The sequence below is a fragment of the Thamnophis sirtalis genome, unplaced genomic scaffold (assembly GCF_051295495.1).
Source record: "Thamnophis sirtalis isolate CommonGarterSnake01/CBP01778 unplaced genomic scaffold, rThaSir2_p1.2 scaffold_10, whole genome shotgun sequence".
In the NCBI taxonomy this organism is placed as follows: Eukaryota; Metazoa; Chordata; class Lepidosauria; order Squamata; family Natricidae; genus Thamnophis; species Thamnophis sirtalis.
The window spans coordinates 59,529,137-59,552,451 of NW_028261390.1; the positions used below are offsets into that span (position 1 = coordinate 59,529,137).

Sequence of the window (23,315 nt, forward strand, 5' to 3'; positions counted from 1 at the left end):
AAAGAAAGAAAACACATGGCTGGCAAGCCACTCCCACCAGGTCACATGGCCGGCAAGCCACTCCCACAAAGGAAGCCACACCCACAGAGTAGGTTCCAATTTTTTTTGAAACCCACCACTGGTTCATACCAATAATATCTCCATATTGTAAAAAAGATGTTGAGACTCTGGAAAGAATGCAGAAAAGAGCAACAAGGATGATTAAAGGCCTGGAGACTAAAATATATGAAGAACGGCTGCAGGAATTGAGTATGTCTAGTCTAGTGAAAAGAAGGATCAGATGTCAGCCATCTTTTATTTTGGGTCTTTGACCTGCCATACTTTCTATTATTCTGCTATGCATTTTCTATTCTGGAAAAATGGGAGGGGGGATTGTAAGGAGTCACATACTATGTAGTCACAACAAAATTCTTTCTAGAAACCTCTTCTGATGCCCTCCTCCGTCCAGTAACGAAAGCCGAGACACGCTTAATGAGAATGTCCTTTAATAACAAGACCAGACTCTCGGTGGCTGAAAGCCAAGTAAACAAACAGATAAGGACCTTGGTAGCAAGTCCAACAAACCTTGGCAGCAATTCAGACAAACTCTGGCAGCAGTCCAGCCTTCCAAGATAGTTTCTCGTTAGTCAAAGTGTTGACTTCTGCAAGAAGGGCGTGGCACAAACAGTCTTTTTATAGTCTGGAGAGGAGCCTAATGACCATCAGCTGAGCATAATTACCTCCTGTAATTACGTAATTGTTCTTGACGCCGAGTACCTCTTCAACAGCGTGCATCCTGGAACAACTCACTGTTGGTTTCTGGATCACTCTCCCTTGTCTCCTCCACCCTGATACAAGGCTCAGGTGCCTCCTGGTGGCCAACCAGCCTCTCTGCGGCCTGCTTGGAGTCGGAACCCTGTCCAGGGTCCTCCACATCCTCCACGGCCGACTCATAGGGCCCCTCGCTGTCAGAGTCTGGTGGCAGCTCCAACTGCTCCTGCTGGGCCACAATAGAAACCCAAGGTCATCCTTTGTCTCTGCACCTCTGCACCTGACCGGAATTGGATGGGTGGAACTGCCAGCATGGCCGTGGGAGATTGGACCATGTGATGGATTTGTGGGTGTGGAGGCAAGATCTTGAACTTTCAACTGGGTGGGGAAAACCGGGAAGCTTTCACATTTGGGTTTTCCCAGATGTGCCAACATGGTTCTCTTAATAAATTGGAACTTTGAGCAATACTTTGCCTTGGACTCTTGATTTATTTTTGGATGCTATTTGGAACCCTGACATTAACCCGAATCTCTCTTAAAATACTTCACCAACTACCCTGAATTTCAGGGTGCTGTCCGGGGTCCTGAGCCACAGCACCGACCCGAGCTTAGGGGGTGTAAAGACTCAGGGAAGATGGAGGAAGAGAAGAAGCCCACGGAGAAAGCAGCAAGTAACAGATCGCCTATCTATTTCAAGACCATCTATGTGCCTTCAACAGCTGTGATGGAAGAGGGAACCGAGAGGGAACACCAGCTGGGAGCCAGGCACAAAGAGCCGGCCCCCAGGCATCCCTCGCAATTGGACACCAGGACTAACATGACAGCAGTATTCGAATATTTGAGAGGCTTCCAGAAAGAAGAAGGGGTCCATCTATTTTCCAAAAGACCAGAAGGCAATACAAGAAACAATGGATGAAAATTAATGAAGGAGAGAAACAATCTAGGACCTTTGCTGTTTCCAAGGATCCAGCAGGCAGACATTAAGTTTGACACCTCTGGATTAGACCATCTCTAAGTCCCTTCCAACTCTGTTATTCTGTTATTCATCATATTCAATCAGAAAATGTTTTCTACTTATGGAATTTTGCTTATTTTCCTTTAATAAGGAAACGTATAATCTTGATTCTTTTCAGATTATTTTTCAAATCTCAGCTGTTGTAAAAAGACCCATCCAAAAAATACCATTGTGACTGTTCATGTCTGTAGCTACAAGAAATAGCTTACTATATTCTTGAGATTCTATGCTCAATGAAATATATTCTACATTCAGTGAAGTCTATGTTAACCTCAATGAAAGAACCTCTGTGTTTTAGATACAGTATAAACTATGATCTTATTTAAAATGCAATGGACTTAAGGAAAAGGTCCTGAATGTCTCCATCACAGCATGTAACAAATAAATGTGTGTATCTTGGGGACAATTAAGCTCACTGAAATGAATATAAGTTAAATCAGTCAGGATGATAATAAAATAGGGCTGGATGCTTCCTGTGGCTGAAATAATGAGCTGTTTCAGATACTGATTTAGTTTCAAATAACTTTTACTTAAATATGCACCACAGCCATATGCCAGTATATTTTTTCATGCTAACGTATAGATTGCATGCCTTGCCAGGAAAGTGAACCACAATGAATATATTGCCTTATTAAATAATATTAAGTAAAAGGAACAGAGATAAAGTTAGGTCATGTAGAGTCGTAGAATTGGAAGACATTTAGGCAGTGCTTCTGGGATAACAATCTCTGAAAATGTAATACAGGATTTTCTGATACAATAGCTAGTAATTATTACACAACATTGTTACACAAAACCCAGAAGCATAGTTCTTCCACTTTCTCAATAAAGATTGACATCTTCCACAATAGCAATAGCACTTAAATTTATACACTGCTTCACAGTGCTTTATAGCACTCTCTTAGCAATTTACAGAGTCAGCATATTGCCCCCAACAATCTGGGTCCTCATTTTGGAAAGGCTCAGGAAGAGAAGATGCAGAAGATGCAAGAGAAAGAAAACCAGAATCTAATGACCTGGAATTACCTACAAATATGTCGTCCATCTCTGAAAGCAAAATTATTTGCCACAATTCTTCTATTTTCATTTCAAACTTTTTTTCCAATAAATCTATTATTATGAAAATATTTTTTCTAATAAAAGTTAGGTAATTCAAGTTTCTATTTCAGTTATTTCAAATATTTCATATTTGTATCTTTCCATTTAATCGATTTATGCAAAACTATCAACAGGTATGTAACAGAGTGAACTTGACAAAAAAGTAAGATTGAATCAGTTACTGTCTATGGAGAATGCCCTGGGAAACAGTATAAAAATCCCCAAGAGATTAAATTAGTTAAATAAAACAAAATGCTGGAGAAACTGTATATGTAATATAAATTCATAGGCTTCCAGATGATTTCTCAGGTGTTATTGGATCAAACAGTAAGATTCAGGTGTTCTTGGATTAAACAGGAAGATCCAGGTGTGCTTGGATTAAACAGGAAGATTCAGGTGTGCTTGGATTAAACAGGAAGATTCAGGTGTGCTTGGATTATGTTTGAATGTTTGAATGTTTATTTTATTTATATGCCGCCCTTTTCCCCCGAAGGGGACTCAGGGCGGCTCACAACTCAACCAAGGGAGGGGGATGCAGACAAAAATTAAAACGACACACAACAATACATAATTTAAAACACACAACAGTCATACCATTCGAGAAGGGGGTAGAAGCTTTTTAGCCCCAGGCCTGTCGGAATAGCCAGGTTTTAAGGGCTTTGCAGACGGTCTGGAGGGTGGTGAGGGTTCGAATCTCCATGGGGAGTTCGTTCCAGAGGGTCGGAGCGGCCACAGAGAAGGCTCTCCTCCGGGTAGTCGCCAGTCGACACTGGCCGGCGGATGGAATTCGGAGGAGGCCTAATCTGTGGGATCTAATCAGTCTAGAGGAGGTAATTGGCAGCAGGCGGTCTCTCAAGTACCCAGGTCCAATACCATGAAGGGCTTTATAAGTGACAACTAGCGCCTTGAAGCGTATCCGGAGACCAATAGGCAGCCAGTGCAGCTCGCGGAGGATAGGTGTTACGTGGGTGAACCGAGGTGCACCCACGATCGCTCGCGCGGCTGCATTCTGGACAAGCTGGAGTCGCCGAATGCTCTTCAAGGGCTGCCCCATGTAGAGCACGTTGCAGTAGTCCAGTCTAGAGGTCACAAGGGTGCGAGTGACTGTTATTAAACAGAAAGATTCAGGTGTTCTTAGATTAAATAGGAAGACTTCTGTTCCTCCTCTTATTCAGCCTTATTCCAGTTGAGTTTGAAACATTCCATCAGTCTTCAGCTATTGCTAACATTTTCCTCAAAATTATCTGAGGACTGACCTGCACAGCAACAAGAAAACTGCTCTGATCCAGTGTACAAGGTGACATAAGTATGTCAGCTTGAAAAATTACTGACTGCACTTCCAAATCCTATCCTGCCAGGTTCTGTCTACATAAGAATTGGCAGGGTAGGAAAAGAAGAAGTGGTAGAAATGCAAAGGTACTGTAGATTGGGAAAGAGTGGATTTATTATTTGTTCTGACCTAGGCTTCCCAAAAACACGAAGCCGGCTCCTCATCCCGCTAATACCCCTTTTATTTAGTTGAATTCCTCTGCAGCAAAGTCCCGACCAACAGTCTTTCACAACTACAGGCCTTTATCAGATCTGTAGTTTGGAGAGCAGCCAGGCCGATATCTTCCAAATGCCACTCTGTAGCAGATAACACTTGGCAAAAATCAGGAAGAGTCTTTACCCTAGTGAATTGAACTAATTGTCTCCTGCGAACTCTACTCCCCTTTCGTTCCTCTTTAGTCCCTATGTGAGGGGCCATTCCCCGTCCATCTGTGGCTTTACTCCCAAATCGACCCTTGTTCCTTAGCTGTTCCCTTCTCCTGGCAGCTCTGCGCATGCAGACACTGGGAACAGGCTCCAGCTGTTCTTCTGTTCCACTGATGTCTGACTCCGAAGGTGGCTGATAACTGTCAGACAGCCCTGGCCCCATCTCTGCCTCTGACAAGAGACCTCATCAGACCTCATCCCCAGACTCCAGGACTGGCCCATGTTCCTCCTCAACCGCCTCACTGTCTGAATCTGCTGCTAGATCCACTGGCGGGCCACAACACTATTCTTCTATTATTAGATTTCCATCCAATGATCCGTCTATTGGATTGGAAGTAGCTGTAAAACAGCCATTCTTCTCTTTCTCCTTTCACGTTCTCCTGAACATCTATGGCAAGAGAGACAAGAGGACACAAGTGAATTATATCCTTTGTTCTGCCACCTATTTCAAGACCTGAGTTTGTTTCTCTTCCACTCAGAATCAGCAATCTGTAGCAATAGCAGTTAGACTTATATACTGCTTCATAGGGCTTTCAGCCCTCTCTAAGTGGTTTACAAAGTCAGCATATCGCCCCCACAGTCTGGGTCCTCATTTCACCCACCTCGGAAGGATGGAAGGCTGAGTCAACCTTGAGCCGGTGAGATTTGAACCGCTGAACTGCAGATAGCAGTCAGCTGAAGTGGCCTGCAGTACTGCACCCTAACCACTGCGCCACCTCGGCTGTAGAAAATCAAATCAGCACTTATCGCTACATTTAAATTATTGAGGTGAGTGTATATTTGAGGTGTCTTGAATGTAGACTGTAAACATCTTTGAGGTTGCTTGAGTGACAGGTTTCTGGACAGATTTGGACTGCACTCATAACCAATCATTTTGAGTTTTTCCCCACACAGGCCTACCTGTCTTTTGAAAGGGCTAGCTACAGGAAGAATGATAAACCATTTAACATTCTATTGGCAAACCTATGTCCAAAAATATCTTGGTTAATAGCTGGTTGGAAAGAGAAGTGTGGGTGATGCCTCAACAGTTCTACAAGCCACCAGCCCATTAGCTGCACTGTTTCCTGGAAAAAACTTAACAGTGTTGCAAAAGATGGACAGAAGTACCGTATTTATCGGCGTATAACACGCAGTTTTAAAACTAAAATTGCAAGATTAAACCCTGCCTGCGTGTTATACGCCGATACTGCGTGTTATACGCCGATAAATACGGGTCCAACGCCGGGTCCACTGTTCCCTCTAAGGTGGCAAGAAACCCCCGCGCAGAGGTTTCTAACTCCCGCGCAGAGGTTTCTTTCAAAGCAAACGTGGGGAAGTCCTTTGCAGGCAGCTAGAACTGGCTGCCTGCAAAGGACCTTCCCAAACTTGTTTCAGCGGCAGCTCTCAGCCTGGCGGCAGCGTCACACAAACTGTGGAAGGAGCGGGAGGAGGAGGGAACCAAAGAGAGCTTTTACCGGGTCTGCGCCCCACAGCCAGGACCGTCCTGGCGCCTCCAGCCGCGTTTCTTCCTGCAAAGCCCTTCGGGCAACCCGAGAGTTCCTTTTGGCGCCAGAAGGGCTTTGCAGGAAGAAACGCGGCGTTTCTTGTGTGTGTGTGTGTGTGTGTGTGTGTGTCTGTCTGTCTCCGCCATCCCCAACCTCTACACCTTGCAGGACTGCTGCGCCTTTGAGAAGCCGGGGTGGGGGGGAGAGGGGGACGGGAACGACGCCTAACCCCCACCCACACAACCCGGTCCCCGGGAATGCCGCTCCCGCCGTTCAGAAACCGAGGGGGAGAAAAGTTCAAAAGCCGCCGGAGCCAGCTGGAAAAGGAGCGACTTTCCCCATTAGCCGGCGCCCTCCGCCAATCCGCAACGGCCTCGCAAATTAAAAACCGAAGGAAGGCGGCGAGCTCAGCCAAGCGCGGCCAGGCAGCCAGCGGCGCGCACCGGCTTCCCAGCGCAGGGAACTTCTCCGGCGGCTGGGGGGAGGCCGTCAAGCGGAACTCTCGGGTTGCCGAGAGTTCCGCTTGACGCCAGAAGGGCTTTGCAGGAAGAAACGCCGCGTTTCTTCCTGCAAAGCCCTTCGGGCAACCCGAGAGTTCCGCTTGACGGCCTCCCCCCAGCCGCCGGAGAAGTTCCCTGCGCTGGGAAGCCGGTGCGCGCCGCTGGCTGCCTGGCCGCGCTTGGCTGAGCTCGCCGCCTTCCTTCGGTTTTTAATTTGCGAGGCCGTTGCGGATTGGCGGAGGGCGCCGGCTAATGGGGAAAGTCGCTCCTTTTCCAGCTGGCTCCGGTGGCTTTTGAACTTTTCTCCCCCTCGGTTTCTGAACGGCGGGAGCGGCATTCCCGGGGACCGGGTTGTGTGGGTGGGGGTTAGGCGTCGTTCCCGTCCCCCTCTCCCCCCCACCCCGGCTTCTCAAAGGCGCAGCAGTCCTGCAAGGTGTAGAGGTTGGGGATGGCGGAGACAGACAGACAGACACACACACACACACACACACACACAAGAAACGCCGCGTTTCTTCCTGCAAAGCCCTTCTGGCGCCAAAAGGAACTCTCGGGTTGCCCGAAGGGCTTTGCAGGAAGAAACGCGGCTTGAGGCGCCAGGACGGTCCTGGCTGTGGGGCGCAGACCCGGTAAAAGCCTCTCTTTGGTTCCCTCCTCCTCCTCCTCCTCCTCCTCCTCCTCCTCCTCCTCCTCCTCCTTTTTTCTGGAGCCCCTTCCTCAAAGATTTGGTACCAAAGCAATGGGGGTGAGGAAGTTGTGTCTTTTGGATTTTGCACTGTTGTCTTTTCAATGGTTCTCAGACTGGTTGAACCTTTAGCAGCTGGGGTGATATTCTTTACTGTTAAGGTTACAATTGGATGTGTTGGACAAATCTTAAAAGATGAAACTTTTATTAAAACGTTTGACTTAACTAAAAACGTCTTCCTTTTTCTTCTTCTTCTTAAATATGATTTATTTATTTATTTTTACTTCAGAAGTTTGATGACCGTTGTACAAACTAATCCAACCTAAATGTAGAGGAGGAGAAGAAGGGGGGGGGATTTAAAAAGAGCAGAGGAAAAAGAAAAGAAAGCATGAAGAAAACATAAAGAAAGGGATGGGAGGGAGGGAAGGAAGGAAGGCACTTTATGTTGAAACAGAAAATATTATATAAGGAAGAAAATGGAAATAACTTAGGAAGGAAGGAAGGAAGGAAGGAATTGCACTTAATATTGAAGGAAAAGAGAATGAAGGAAAAAGTATTGGAAGGATTGAAAGAAGGAAGGAGGAACAAAGAATTACACTTAATATTGAAATGGAAAAGAAAATATAATGAATGAAAGAAGAAGTATAGGAAGGGAAGGAAGGAAGAAAGAAAGAAACAAAGACTGTTGAAACAGAAAAGATAATATAAGGAAGAAAATGGAAAGACGTATAGGAAGGAAGGAAGGAAAAAAGGAAGACAATGTTGAAATGGAAAAGAATATAAGGAAGAAAATGGAAAAAAGTATAGGAAGAAAGGAAGAAATGTACTTAATATTGAAACAGACAAGGGAATGAAGGAAAAAATATTGGAAGGATTGAAAGAAGGAAGAAAGAATGGAAGGAACAAAGACAATGTTGAAATAGAAAAGAATATAAGGGAAAAAATGGAAAAATGTTAGGAAGGAAGAATTACACTTAATATTGAAACAATTGAATATAATGAAGGAAAAGGAAACAGGAATAAGGGAGGGCTGAAGAATTCTGGGAACTGAAGTCCACCCCTCGTAAAGTGACCAAGGCTGGGAAAATAATCCGCACTAGGGACAATGCAAGCTATGCTTCACCCCTTCAGTCCATCTTAGCGTGCAAGAAAGACATCAGACAACGCCATAGTTGCTATGGTAGCATTTGGCTATGCGCAGCGATGCTCTCCTGGTCTTTATGGGTGGGAGGGGGGCAGTTGAGCTATGATGCTAATCCCCTCGTGGGAACACAGAGGGTGGGAGAAGAGAACCAAAGAACTTCAAACTCCAAGGTTCTGGAGTGGAGAATAAGGGGATCAACTTTGTCTAAATGATATTGACATATAAAGAACGGTTGTAGGAACTGGGTATGTCCAGTTTGATGAAAAGAAGGACTAGGGGAGACATGATAGCAGTCTTCCAATATCTCAGGGCCCAGGGTTGCTCCAAAGAAGAGGGAGTCAAACTATTCTCCAAGGCACCTGAAGGCTGGACAAGAAGCAATGGATGGAAACTAATCAAGGAGAGAAGCAACCTAGAACTAAGGATAAATTTCCTGACAGTGAGAACAATTAACCAATGGACCAACTTGCCTCCAGAAGTTGGGAATGCTCCAACACTGGAAGTTTTAAAGAAGATTTTGGATAACCGTTTGTCTTAAGTACCGGTAGTGTAGGGTTTCCTGCCTAGGCAGGGGGTTGGACTAGAAGACCTCCAAGGTCCCTTCCAATTCTATTTCTATTGTATTCTCTATATTCTATTCTTTCTCTGTTCTATTCTAATCTCTTCTGAACTAAATGTTTATCTAGAACTCAAATAAATAGCTGCTTTTTGGTTTTATTTTTTTTAATATTTATCAGTCTCTCTTTTATTCCATACTTCTGGTTGAAAGACTATTCTATGTCATGCTAAACAAATGCATATTCTAGTGGCGGCGGGAGCTCGTTGGCATCTTCAGCAGCAGCCCTGCCTCCTGTGAAAAAACCGAAGATGGAGCAGATCCACGCAGATGACGTTGCTGCAACATGACTGGAGGAGGAATTCTGGGAGTTGAAGTCCACAAGGCTTAAAGCTGTCAGGTTTGAAGACCCCTGGGGTTTTTTTCCTAAAGGGTTAGGGGTGCGAGGGTCTTGTAACTTGACAGCTTTAAGACTTGCACGCTTCAATGCCAGAGTTTCTGAGCCAACATTTTGGTTGCTAAGCAGGACCGTTGTTAAGTGATACTGATATTATATAACACTTTTAATTAAGCGGGTACCTTGAATAAACATAACTTTGAGTTTCAAATAATACTGATTTCGTTGTTGTCTTAGGTGACATCTGTGAAAAAAATTCAGGTGCTCAGGCATGAAAATGTGCCGCTCAAACACTATACTTTTCCGCTCACACTGAAAAAAAATTAGAGGGAACATTGGTGGGGAAGTGAAGTGGCAGAGGGGGAAATGAACCGCATGTCTGACGGTAACTTTTATTGTTTAAACAGCCATAGGTAAAATACTGTATATCCCTGATGGAATCAAGACAGAAGCGTTCAGCATATACAGCTGCTTTCAAGTTAAAAGTTGTAGAATATGCCAAGCAACATGGGAATAGGGCTGCAGCAAGGCATTTTGGAGAGCCACCAACAGAATGCACAATACGAGAGTGGCGAAAAAATGTCGAAAAAATCAAGATGTTACCAAAATCAAAATGTGCTTTGCGCAGTGGCATAACGAAATGGCCACAACTAGAAAGTAAAGTGAAGGAATTCGTCCTGAACCAAAGAAAAGCAGGCATTGCTTTATCAACAAAAATGCTGACTTTTGAAGCTGTGAAAATCAGCAAAGAGCTGCAAATCCAGGATTTTAAAGGGACAACGTCATGGTGCCAAAGATTTATGAAGAGGCATGACCTTCGGATGCGAACAAGAACAAGGATTGCCCAGCGTATGCCAGATGATTATGAGGAAAAGATAATACATTTTCATAGATTTATTATCAATGCAAGAAAAAGACAAAATTTTGAAATGGGTCAAATCGGCAACATGGACGAAGTTCCCCTCACTTTCGATGTTCCTTCAAATAAAACTGTGGATTCAAAAGGTACTAAAACAGTAACAATTAAAACTTCAGGGCATGAAAAAAATCGTTACACTCTTGTTCTTGCCTGCACTGCAGATGGAAATAAGCTGCCTCCATTGGTAATTTTTAAAAGAAAAACGTTACCAAAGGAGAGAATTCCTAGTGGCGTACAAGTGCATGTTCATCCAAACGGATGGATAGATGAAGAAGGCATGAAGCTTTGGATTAAAAATGTGTGGGGGAAGCGCCCAGGTGCTTTGTTAAAGAAGCCATGCTTATTGGTATTGGACGCATTTAGATCTCATCTTACAGAAAGAACAAAGGCGGAGTTTCAAAAGTTCAAAACTGATATAGCAGTTATTCCAGGCGGACTGACCTCACAATTACAGCCATTAGATGTTTGCATTAACAAGCCCTTCAAAGCTTTTATGCGTGAAGAGTGGAATAAATACATGTGTGATGAAACTCAACATGAATTTACAAATTCTGGGCGAATGAAACGACCTAGCATTTCAAAAGTGTGTCAGTGGGTGAAAACATCATGGGACGCAGTCAAAGAAGATATTGTTATCAACTCTTTTAAGAAATGTGGCATAAGCAATGCTTTGGATGGGGAAGAAGACGAACTGATCTATGAAGACAGTGAAAGCAGTGAAAGCAGTGCTCAGTTTGATTTTGAGGATACAAGTGAAGATGAGGAAGAGTTTTTTGGTTTTCCAAAAAGCAGTGATTCTGATTAAGTTTTTTTGCTCAAAGAGGTGTTTTTTCATTTCATATTTGCCTTTTAAGAGGAGTTAATGTTATAATTCATGTTCTAATGTTATAAATTTTAATCCAACATTAAGTTCCGAGCTTCCAAGTCATTTATTTTTAATGAAAAAAATTTTTACTCAAATTTTTGTGTTAAAATGGGGGATGCGTGTTATACGCCGGTGCGTGTTATACGCCGATAAATACGGTATTTACTATTCTTCCTGCCACTTGGGTTGGAAATGGAAAACATCAGAATTCTTGTCAAATCCACCCCAGTTCCTCACTGTTCCAAAGGACCAAATGTTAGATAAAAAAATGTTGGCAACAAGCAACAGCAGCATCCAAAAAATATAACATGAAATATGCAGAAGAGTGTTACAATGCAAGGTACTCCTTAACTTATGACAGTAATTGAGGAATTACAATCATAAATCATGCCAGTCATTAAGAGGATCATGTAACAAAACCCAATTTTACACCATTGTTTTGGAGGGTCATAAATCAAATGCCACAACCATTAAGTGAACACACTGTCCTCAATGGACAATTTTTTTCCTGGAAACTGAAAGTAAACACCAATTTCTGGCAAAAAAAAATTAAAAAGTGGTAATGTGTGGCTACGAGACACTGGAAATAGCTGTAAATTCAGGTCAGTTACATAGCACCCAAAGTGAGACCAGAGGACTTCGAATCTTGATTGTAAGTACCTTTTTGGGGTCCTTCATAACTTTGAACAGTTGCTAAGCAACCAGTCATAAGCCAAGGTCTAGCTGTATCCAGTTCATTTGCACAGAATATTCCTCTGTCAAATAACAAGCAGACAAATGAAGCTGAAGAATTGTATGTTCTACTCACTCCTACTGAAATTCTTGAACTATTCAATAGTGCACCCGCTCTTTGTCTATAGAGAAACTGGTGTAGCCATTTTCTATTACAGTATGTAATAAATTCACATAAAGCTGAGATGTGCCTCTCAGGCTTTACATGGGAAGATATCACCCAAGTACGTACGTACGTACATACATACATACATACATACATACATACATACATACATACACACACACACACATACATACATATACATACATACATACATACATATGTGATTATATTCTTAAGCAAGTTAAATCTACTCACTTATAATATTGATCAATCTTTCTATTGGATAGATAAATAGAGGGAATCTATTTCTTCAGGATTTTGGATCGAAGTGATAGTTTCTTTCTGACAATCCAAAATTACCTTTTTATCTATAATCCAAACTTGGCAAGTCCAAAATTATACCTGAGTTATTTATATACAACATCAAATTACCATTTTAAAACCTTATTGCTCTTCCCTACTATGATGAAAACACTCGTATTAAAAATAATGGAAAATGGGAACAAATGCAGAACTTTACTAATTTCTTCACCAAAACTGAATATTATGAAGGATCAATCTTGCCTATGACTATTCCACAGACAGAGAATGCAAATTATAGATGTTGGTGCCATCACATTACTTCTCTGACATAAAAATACAATGTGCAGCCCATATCAAAAAGTCCCTGAGACATCCAATCAATGTGAAAGAATCTTTTGATCAACTAGCAATCAGAAATGTATTTAACATTCTTTAAAACCCAAACCAGAGCACATTGGGATGGGATGGGATGGGACATACCATTTAAGACAAATGGTTGTCCTATACCTTCTTAAAAACTTAGCATGGCCTCTGCACAAGGATGACATGTAAATTCATGAAGCGTTCCATATTTTTTGGAAGTCTGGGGAAAAAAACTTCCAATGTTGGCGCATTCATAACTTCTGGAGGCAAGTTGTTCCGGTCAAGAAAAGTATTAGCTCTAGGTTGCTTCTCTCCTTGATTCATTTCCATCCATTGCTTCTTGTCCTAGCTTCATCTGCTTTGAAGAATAGCTTGACTCCCTCTTACTTGTAGCAGCCCCTGAAATATCGGACTTTATCACCCCTAGTCATTCTTTTCGTTAAACTAGACATACCCAATTCCAGGAACCATTCTTTATATGTTTTAGCCTCCAGTACCCTAAACTTTGTTTTTCTTCTCTGCACTATTTCTAGAGTCTAAACATCTTTTTTACATCGTGGTGACAAAAACTGGATGCTGTATTCCAAGTGTTGCCTTCCCAAGACTTTATAAAGTGGTATCAACACTTTACATGATCTTCATTGTAGCCCTAGAACTGTGTTGGCTCTTTTGGCAGCTGCAGCACACTGCTGGCTCATATTTAAGTGATTGTCCCCCTAGGACTCCAAAATCCATCTCACAGTTACTACTATTGAGCGAGATATAATTTTAATTAGGTAGGTTTGGCTGGGTTGCTGCAAAGCCGCTTGAGTTCAGTGCTTTTTCATTCATTATATATCAGACTTTAACATTGACTCCCGTCACCATAAAGTGAGGCGTGGCATGACAAAACCGCACTTGACTAAAGGGCGCCCGATGAAACCACGTCGCTGACGTCATCAGCAGGGCGACAACAGTGAGCATGGAGAAAGAAGGGCGCTTTAAATAGCGCTTTGAAAGCAAGCCAATTCAAGTTAAGGTAAGGGTTAGATTTAGGGTTAAGTTTAGGGTTAGGGTTAGGGTTAGGATTAGGTTAAGGGTTAGGGTTAGGTTAAGGGTTAGGGTTAGGGTTAGGTTAAGGGTTAGGGTTAGGTTTAGGGTTAGGTTTAGGATTAGGTTTAGGGGGGTTAGGTTTAGGTTTAGGGGTTAATTTTAGGTTTAGCGTTTACAGCGTGCTTTTTTCTCCACGCTGTTGTCGCACTGTGATGACGTCAGCTACGTGGTTTCGTCGAGCGCCCTTTAGTCGAATGTGGTTTTGTGGTGGAACTAAAGTGAGGCATCCATATAGTGAGGGATAAAAAGACATCTTTTGGGGGGATTTACTTCACCTCCACCTTTAGTTCATTTCAGGGCAAAAAAATAAGGTACATATTATCCAGTTCAGGTGCCACACATTTTTTATGGTCTTGAAAATTGTGACTTAATCGAGAGGAATCGTGATTTCTTTCCATTTCAAGCAGCAGCACTTTATGCCTTCTTCAAGCATAAAAGTTGTATATGGATTTTTTTTTAAAAAAAAAAAAAAGCAAAAAACTGAGGGAATAAAATTACAATATTGGCATGTTTTCTCCATTTACAGTGATTAATATCTCTAATATCAACTTTAGGCTTAGACACAGTGTTTGTATATGTAGTTTTGTTATAATTTGGTATCTGTGGCAACCAATTTGTCTTGCCTGGCTAAGCCCTGTAAAGTTCATCTTAATGTTCTGCAAGCTGAAATAATATTTAAAGAGAAAGGATGTAATGGACATCTCAACCTTATGAGTAAGCTACTGCTGACTCAGTTGTATTAATTATCAAAAAAAAAGCATACCATACTTTTTATGCTTGTTATTCTATATTCCCATGTTGCATGAAACACAACAAGCTTCAACCATATTTCTTAAAGGAAGGCTAAGTATTAGCGGTAAAACACAACGCTAGATTTTGTACTTGATTATAGGTAATCAGTGTTTGTAACTATGATATAATATTGTTGCAGAATGACAGCTATGATTTTAAAACTGCTGTTTTTAAAACAAAAACCAGGAATATATCACAGATGACATAGTTGTAATAACACAAAAGAGTCTCTAGATATTTGTCTAGAGAAAGAAGACTTATAGGTCAAGTTCTTGGTGTTCTCTGAACTTGTTTCTCTTCCTGTGGTTAATTCCTTACCAGGGTAGATTACATCAGTGCATAGGGGAATATAATGTGTTGGTTTTTATATATACTGTGGTTTGCCCAACCAATCTTGATTGGGCTATTGTTTCTTCCTGCAAGAAACAATGCTCCAATTAAGGTTGATAAGACAATTATGGGGCAAAGATTATTTAGCTATCATATTCACATCCTTTACATACAAAATCTTACTGCTCTGGGCAACTAAGGAAAAACTATAAATGTATACAATGAAAAAAAAAATCTTGCCATTAAAAATCAGTTTCTGAAAGAAAGAAAGAAAGAAAGAAAGAAAGAAAGAAAGAAAGAAAGAAAGAAAGAAAGAAAGAAAGAAAGAAAGAAAGAAAGAATTTTATAGAATATAGGAACTGTATTCTTCCTTGCTTAATGCTTTTCTCTAAATAGAAACTGAATATTTCTATCTTTAGACTAAAATGACAACACAGCTTTAAAAGTTTAAAATAATAAGCTTTAAATAATAATAAACTTTAAAAAAGGAAAACAATAACAAAGAGCTGATGTAAATAATTGGCATTAAGATTCAACTCAATATTACCTTGTTATGAAAGTAAGATATCTAGTAACCAGTTCCATCAATCTTTTGCTGCTAAAATATCTATACTAATTAATTGTCTACATCATATTTATTTTTTAAAATCCTTCAGAAGTGTTGCATTTTTATTCAAGTACAGAGGTTTGTTCTTAGTATTTGGAAAGAAAGAGAGAAAGGGTTTTTATTTTATTCAATTTCTAAGAATAAGTATATAGATAATCATAACTTTATATGTCTACAAAAGATGTGGTTATCAAATATATAATCAGTCTACTCGCAGACAGATGAACTTTCAATCACACATTATAGCAATACTATATTTAATCTCATGCTGTTACTGTTACTGTTAATTGAGTCAGTTATTTTAGTTTAGTTTGTATATGTTTCTCTGTATTTCATAAACATTGGAAGAAGACTTCAACTGTCAAGCAAAATATGAATGTTCTAATCTATTTAAATTTCTAATTGTTATTAGCTACGTTATTAGTTAAGAATAAGATAAAAATTAGTAAAAAAAAAACCATATATTCTATGCTAAAGTATTTGCAGTATAAGCAGCCCTTTTTGTTCCCAATGAATATATAACTGCAGTTTGCAGGCTGACTTATATTCCAAGAGCAGGCACGATATTCTTAAAAAGAAAGCACACTTTAATTTATTTATTATAGTGTGGTCTTATGTCCTACCTGACTGTCTTCTGTTTGAAAAACTGAGCAGTTTGGCTCCATTTTATTAAAAACTAGCTAATAACCCAGTGTTGACCAGATACTTATTCATGCTAATCCTGTATTAGACAGGAAAAAAAATGCATTATATCTATAGTGTCAAGTCCAAGTAGTGATGGAACACACAAACACACACTGCCAATGTGCAGGAAATCCCACCCCCCCTACAGATCATCCTTTCAAAACGTAGTTTCACCAGGATGAACACAGCATCATTTCTAAGGAGGTGTATATAAAAAAATAGCACATGAATATCTTCACTAACATTGGTTATAACCCAAAAAATCAATTGAAATTGGCTTTTGTAAATTGATTTATCTTCTTCCATAGCTCAGCCCTGGAAAACTGATGGACACTCCAAAGATAACAAAAAAAATCTTCCATTATCTGTCACTCTCCAGAATATCCAAATCCTCTCTTTTTTTCAGAATTGTAAAATATTTTTCAGATAAAATTTCACCTATAGCTTCTGATTTCAGTCAAGGTATAGACTTATTTTCAAAATCTGAATTTGAATCTGACACTTCCAATCAGGGTATGGTAAGCTAGACGTCCCTAAAGGAACAGAGATGATGGACATCAGAATCCAATAGTAGATTCTGGCAGGCAAAATCTTTGGAGAAAGGTACGGTAAAGGTTCCCCTTGCACATATGTGCTATCGTTCCTGACTCTAGTGGGCGGTACTAATCTCTGTTTTAAAGCCGAAGAGCCAGCGCTGTCCGAAGACGTCTCTGTGGTCATGTGGCTGATATGACTAAACGCCAAAGGCACACAGAACGCTGTTACCTTCCCACCAAAGGTGGTTCCTATTTTTCTACTTGCATTTTTACATGCTTTTGAACTGCTAGGTTGGCAGAAGCTGGGACAGGAGCTCACTCCATTACATAGCACTAGGGATTCAAACCACCTTTCTGACTGACAAGCTCAGCGTCTTAGCCACTGAGCCACAGTGTCCCTGGAAAAGTGTGGGATTGCCCAACTGTACTTTGAACAAATAGTTCTTGTAAGTGGGCTGTAGAAACCATGGTTTTTAAAATTATATAGTCAAGCAGTTGAGAGTCAAGGGATTCCCACTAAGCTCACAGTTGCAATGTAGACTACATGGCCTTAATGCTCAGCCGAGCCCATTTCTTAATAACGTTTGGAATGACCATTTTTACTGCTCTTGAACTTTTGGAAGTTTTATGGTAGATACGTTTCCTTTAATCCTTAACAAAAGAAGTTTTATGTACGAGTTTAACGACTTACAAAAATTATTTTGGGAGGGAATAAACAGCCAAAGGTGATTAGAGTGATATTCTGAGAAAAAAACAGAAATGTTAATACAGTATAGCAATCAGGAATCAAGCTCATATAGAGAGACTTTATCTTTTAAATAAATATTATTGCAGTTTAAAATTGCATTGTGCAATATTCTATGTCTCTGACCTTGTTTCCACAAGTAGCAAAGTAGTAGAAACTTGTTTATTTCTTACTGTATTACTAAAATAGTTTCAAATTATGATTCCAAATCAATTTGTTGTTAGTTACAAAGTCGAGTCTTAACCATTGCGATCCCATGGACAACGTTCCTCCAGGCCTTCCTGTCCTCTACCATCGTCTGGAGTCCATTTAAGCTCATGCTGACAGCTTCGGTGACTCCATCCAGCCACCTCATTCTCTGTTGTCCCCTTCTTCTTTTGTCCTCAATCTTGCCCAGCATGAGGCTCTTCTCCAGTGAGTCCTTCCTTCTCATTAGGTGGTATTTGAGTTTCCTCTTCAGGATCTGGCCTTCTAAAGAGCAGTCAGGGTTGATCTCCTCTAGGACTGACTGGTTTAATCGCCGTGCAGGACTCACAGGAGTCTTCTCCAGCACCACAGTTCAAAGGCCTCAATTCTTTGTTGTTCAGCCTTTCTTATGGTCCAACTGCTGCTGTGTTGCAATATTTTGGGGAGGGCTTATTTTAGCCCATGCGCTCAAAAGCCCAATTGGGCTTATTATCCGCAGAGGTCTTATTTTGGGGAGAACAGGGTAGCTTTAAAAATATATTATTTATATAACAGTGACGAGCAAGCAAAGCAAACATTTCTAGTGCCAAAAGATTGAGGTGATAAGATAATGGCTTAGGAGAAATATCAACTTTTTTATTAGAAAAATAGAGAAATGCGGTAATTCTATAAAATCACTCCCTTTACTTTTTTAAAATCTATCTTTATTTTATTCAAAAAAGTTAAAACACAAATCACCAAAACAAAAATGTTAAAGGAATTAAAAAAAACACAAAACAAACAAGACATTAAAAAGTCCAGATCAAATTGTTTCCCAGTTAGTGTACTAAATCCATTCCCCTATCTCCTTAAGTCCACCTAAAGAAGGCCAATTTATCACTTAACCGCTAAGTCAGTTTTTTGCTGTTATATAACAATGCAGGCTTGAACTTCAGGGAGGCGTATGGGGTAGATTCAATTGTAAGTCTGTAAGGGCCATTGAATCTGCTGCTTTCAAATCAGATTCCTTTTGTGAGTTTCACTTACACAGTTACTTGCCTCTGAATATTTTTCACAGTCTTTATCAATTCAACAAACTTTTTTTTAAAAAAAGTTTTCAGCTAGGAATTACTTATTACCAAACAGTGTCTTTTTTTAGAGTTAGCCTCATCCTCTTGTCTCTAATCTGATATGCTGTTGTTCTATGTAGTAGATAAGAGAGTTCTTCAAAAGAGAATAAAAAAATAGACAGGGAAACAGAGAATATATGTTCTGGATATTTAAATACAAAATTAAAAGAAAAATTGAAAAAATAAGCTCCAAACTTTTTACAAATTGATAAAATACTAAATCCCTGTAGTGAATGTTCCAATAAAAATGAAAATAAAATAAAATAAAAACACTTTCACTATCAAGGAACACATCAAAAGCAAGTATTAATGAAAGCAGCCAAATAAATCAAAGGAAAAAAGCAAAAAGAACAAATGAAATCCAGCAAGGGGTATAAATAAATCAGTATTCAACTAGCCAGTTAACTTTTAAAGATTTAAAAAAAACCATAGCAAAACAAAGACTTTAAAAAATGAAGTTAAAAACAGGCTAGCTTATGAGAATGGTCTTCTGAGATGAAAACATAGCTAAAAGACCAGTGACATTCTAGCTGCTCCCACAGGGAACTTTCAGCCTTTCTTCCTTCCGGGTGGGCCCATAGTAGCAAAATCAGCAGATTGTCAACAGGAGAGAAAAATCTTCCTACCGATCAGCAGCCATCTCGGAAAATCAAATCACAATCTCTCCTTTTGCAATGACAGTTTGTATAGAAGGTGTTTTTTCTTAATCTATCAACTATGCCTAATTATTTCCAATATATAATATTATGTTTATTGCCTTACATTTTAAACTCTTAATATTTTCCTGTAATACAATTACTGTATGGACCATATATATTTTTAATACTTGTGCCACACACTCAAATTGAGTCTAAACAATGATCTGGAATTCAAGTTCTAATACTGACTGGATTCACATAACTTGTGGTGCTATTTGTTTCTCGTTTATTGTATAATCCAATATTGGCTAGTTTCATACAATGTACTAAAACCATAAATGTGTTTGATGGATTCCAATGTCTAGATTTGCCCAAAATTAATCAAACTATTTGCCAAAACTGTTGTAATATAGTTCCTTGTGTAGTTCCCGTGGAACTTTACACAAAACCAATCAAATTATAATTTGACTCAATGCAGTGTATGAACAGGTTCTTTGAATCACTACTTCAGTGAATTACATAAAAGTGTTTTAAGCAAGGTTGTTATCTTGTATTTATTGTTTCCTCATAATTTCTACTATAACCCATAAAAGGATAACTAACAGACACCTTACAAAGCTGCATTGTTTCAAATTTCCCTAGAAAAACCCAATTGTTGCACTCTTCTTGGAAAATGCACTCAAGTTACCATTGTAATTCTGTTCCTGAAGTCTGACAATTTACTGGATGTTCCTTTGTTTTATATAAAGGCCTAATATACAGTCAAGAATACTGATTGCAATTAATCTTCCTAAAATAACAGATCATTTCATTAGTAGCGATGGCAGAGTGAGGATTCAGCTTTATTCACAATTATGAGATTTTAGGCAAACATGGTATAAAAAGAAAATCATATGGTAAGTTTCTTCATGGATATTGCTTTGTCAAAGCTGTGTCAAAGTAAGTGCAGAATACTTACTAACAGGTGAAAGCTATGCTACCAACTTTTCCTTGAACACTCCAACTTTGTCCTGCCCCTTAACTCTACACTGCTTATGACAGCTGCTTTACAAACCCCAATGTCTTATCTTTCTTTTTGTCAGTTCAGCAAGGGTATCATTTTTGTGATTTTTATGGTATGTGAAACGTAAGAGGAAGGACACAAAAAGAACACAACAGTCAATTAGAGATTAGAACAAAAAGAATACTAAACAATATTCTAGTACTGCTTTACAAAGTCTTAGTAAGACCACATTTGGAATACTATGTCTAGTTCTGGTCAATACAATATTAAAAATATTTTGAGACTCTAGAAAAAGTGTAGAGAAGAGCAACAACAATGATTAGGGGACTGGACCAAAGACATACTGTATGAAGAATGGTTACAGGAATTGGGTATGCTTAATCTAATAAAAACAAGGAATAGGGGAGACATGATAGCAGTGTTCAATATATGAAGGACTCCTACAAAGATTTTTCCAAAGCACCAAAAGGCAAAATGAGAAACAATGATTGGAAACTAACCAAGGAAGGAAGCAAACTAGAAATAAGGAAAAATTTCCTAACAGTAAGAGCAATCAACAAATGGAACAGATTGGCTTCAGAAGTTGTGGGTGCACCATTACTAGAGGCTTTCAAAAAGATCTGGACAACCATTTATCTGAAATGGTATAGGATCTGCAGCTCAAGCAGGGGATTGCACTAGAAGACCTCCAATGTCCCTTCCAATTCTATTCTATTTTCTATATTCAGTATCAATGAAGTTTCAAAAATTTTGTCCGCATATGATGCAGGTCCACTAAGTTTTTAAAAAAACATACTATACAACACTTTTTTTCCAAAGATTGTACAGTACCTCCCTAAAACATGCCTTCAGTAAAGTCACATGAAGCCATAGTCATTCAACTAAATACAGAGCATATACAACTATAAATATATTCCAAGATGCTTCTGCACAGAGCAAGAGTAAGGGCCAAAGAAAAAGATTTAGCCAAAGCCAACATTTAGCTGGCTGTGCCTCTCAAACATATAGTTTAAGAAAAGCTGGTAGAGAATAAATTATAATTCAGTAGTACATTATGTTGTTTACATTTATTTTTCATCACAATTAAGCATAAATTGAAAAGTATTAAGAATTTAATTCCTCTCTAATACATATAGTGTCCATCTCCCAAAACATGTCTATATAACAGATTAAAATGTACAATGATTGCCCTAATATTCTTGGAATCAAATAGAATTAGAATGTTCCACAGATGAATTCATCATACAACATAATTTCCTTAGCTAAGATGCAAGATACAACCTCTTTCTAAATGACGAAACTGTAATTCCTCTTTTGCCATTATTTATTCTGTTCTCATAGGAAAGTAGCACTGTGGCCCCCTTTACTTTCAGAAAGCTGAAAAAGCCAAGTGTGCTTCTTTAATTTTCAAAATACATCATATTTAAGAATCAATGAGGAAACCAAATTATGTTAGCTACTGGATAATGAAGATCATTAATTTTAGCTTGCAAAATATACCATCCATTAAGCAACTGTTCATCCTAAAGGCTTATTAGTGCAATAGCAAAATTACATCCATTAATAGAGGTTGTTACACTGCATCAGCTGCATTTCTGGCCTCCCATCTACATCAGAAGATGCAAATCTGTTCCAATTTCACGATTCAAAATATTCTCTTCTATAAATATAAGAATTTATAAATAATTAAATTAACATAGTACATGATCTATAACTTAGTCAAAAATTAGATCAAAGATAAAAATGTTATCTCCTACTGTGTTTCCCCGAAAATATGACCTGTCCTGAAACTAATGCCTTCCCACACTTTTTCGCGTGGGCAAAAATATAAGCATACCCCCCAAAATAAACCCCCTGGACAACCTCCCTCTCTAGCCACGCAGAGCACCGCTCACTGAACTAGTGGTATACCGAAGGCGCCAAGCCACAGGAGCTGGGGGGGAAGGCGCTCACGTGGTTTGCCACCTTCGGGATAAGACTAGGTTGGGAGTGGTGTTCTGCCTGGTTGGAGGGGGGAGTTGCCAGGCAGCTGCTTCCTCGTGTACAGGCTCCCGAAGAGCCAGGCACAGCCTCAGGGGCGAAACAGCCATGAGGTGACCATGCTCACAAGCAGCCGCCCGGCAAATCCCCTCACCAGCTGGGCACAGCACATTCACTGACCTAGGGGGTATCACTAAGGCGCAAAACCACGTGATACAAAGCCACCTGGCGCTCTGCCCGCTCCCCAGCTCCCGCGGCTTGGCACATTCGGGATACCCCCATGGTCAGTGAATGGAGCTCTGCCTGGCTGGGGAGGGGATTTGCTGGGCGGCTGCCTGTGAGCGTGGTTACCTCATGGCTGCTTCGCCCCTGAGGCTGTGCCTGACCCTTCGGGAGTCCGCTCACAAGGGAGCAGCTGCCCAGCAACCCCAAAACAATAAGCCCTCCCTTATAATAAGCCCAAGGCCATATTTCATGGGGCAAAAGAAAATAAGACCCTGTCGCATTTTCGGGGAAACACGGTATACAGGGATATATACAGGTAGTCTTCAACTTTAAACTACCATTGAACCAAAAAATTCCAGTGTTAGGTGAAACAGTTGTTAAGTCAGTTTGCCCTATTTTACGACTTTTCTTGCCACAATTGTTAAGTGAATAATTGCAATTGTTCAGGTAGCAATATGGTTGTTAAGCTAAACTAGTTTCTCCTTTGACTTTGCTTGTCAGAAGGTCAGAAAAGGTGGTGATTGCAACTGTCATAAATATGAATCAGTTGTCAAACATCTGAATTTTGATCATGTGACCATGAGGATGCTTCGTAAGTGTGAAAAACAATCATGTCACATTTTTCAGTGCCATTGTAACTTTGAACGGTCATACAATGAACTATTGTAAGTCAAGGACTTTCTGTATTAGGACAAGAGAGGTACACTGAGAAATAGACA

General features: G+C 40.0%; 1 protein-coding gene and 1 pseudogene across 1 annotated transcript in view; one reads left to right on the forward strand and one right to left on the reverse strand.

Annotated features, from left to right (window-relative positions):
* Positions 1-23,315, reverse strand: part of SPOCK3 (SPARC (osteonectin), cwcv and kazal like domains proteoglycan 3) — a 139,592-nt gene that overhangs the window by 104,772 nt on the left and 11,505 nt on the right. The gene's annotated exons all lie outside the window — the stretch shown is intronic.
* Positions 12,794-12,882, forward strand: LOC148043907 (U6 spliceosomal RNA; annotated as a pseudogene).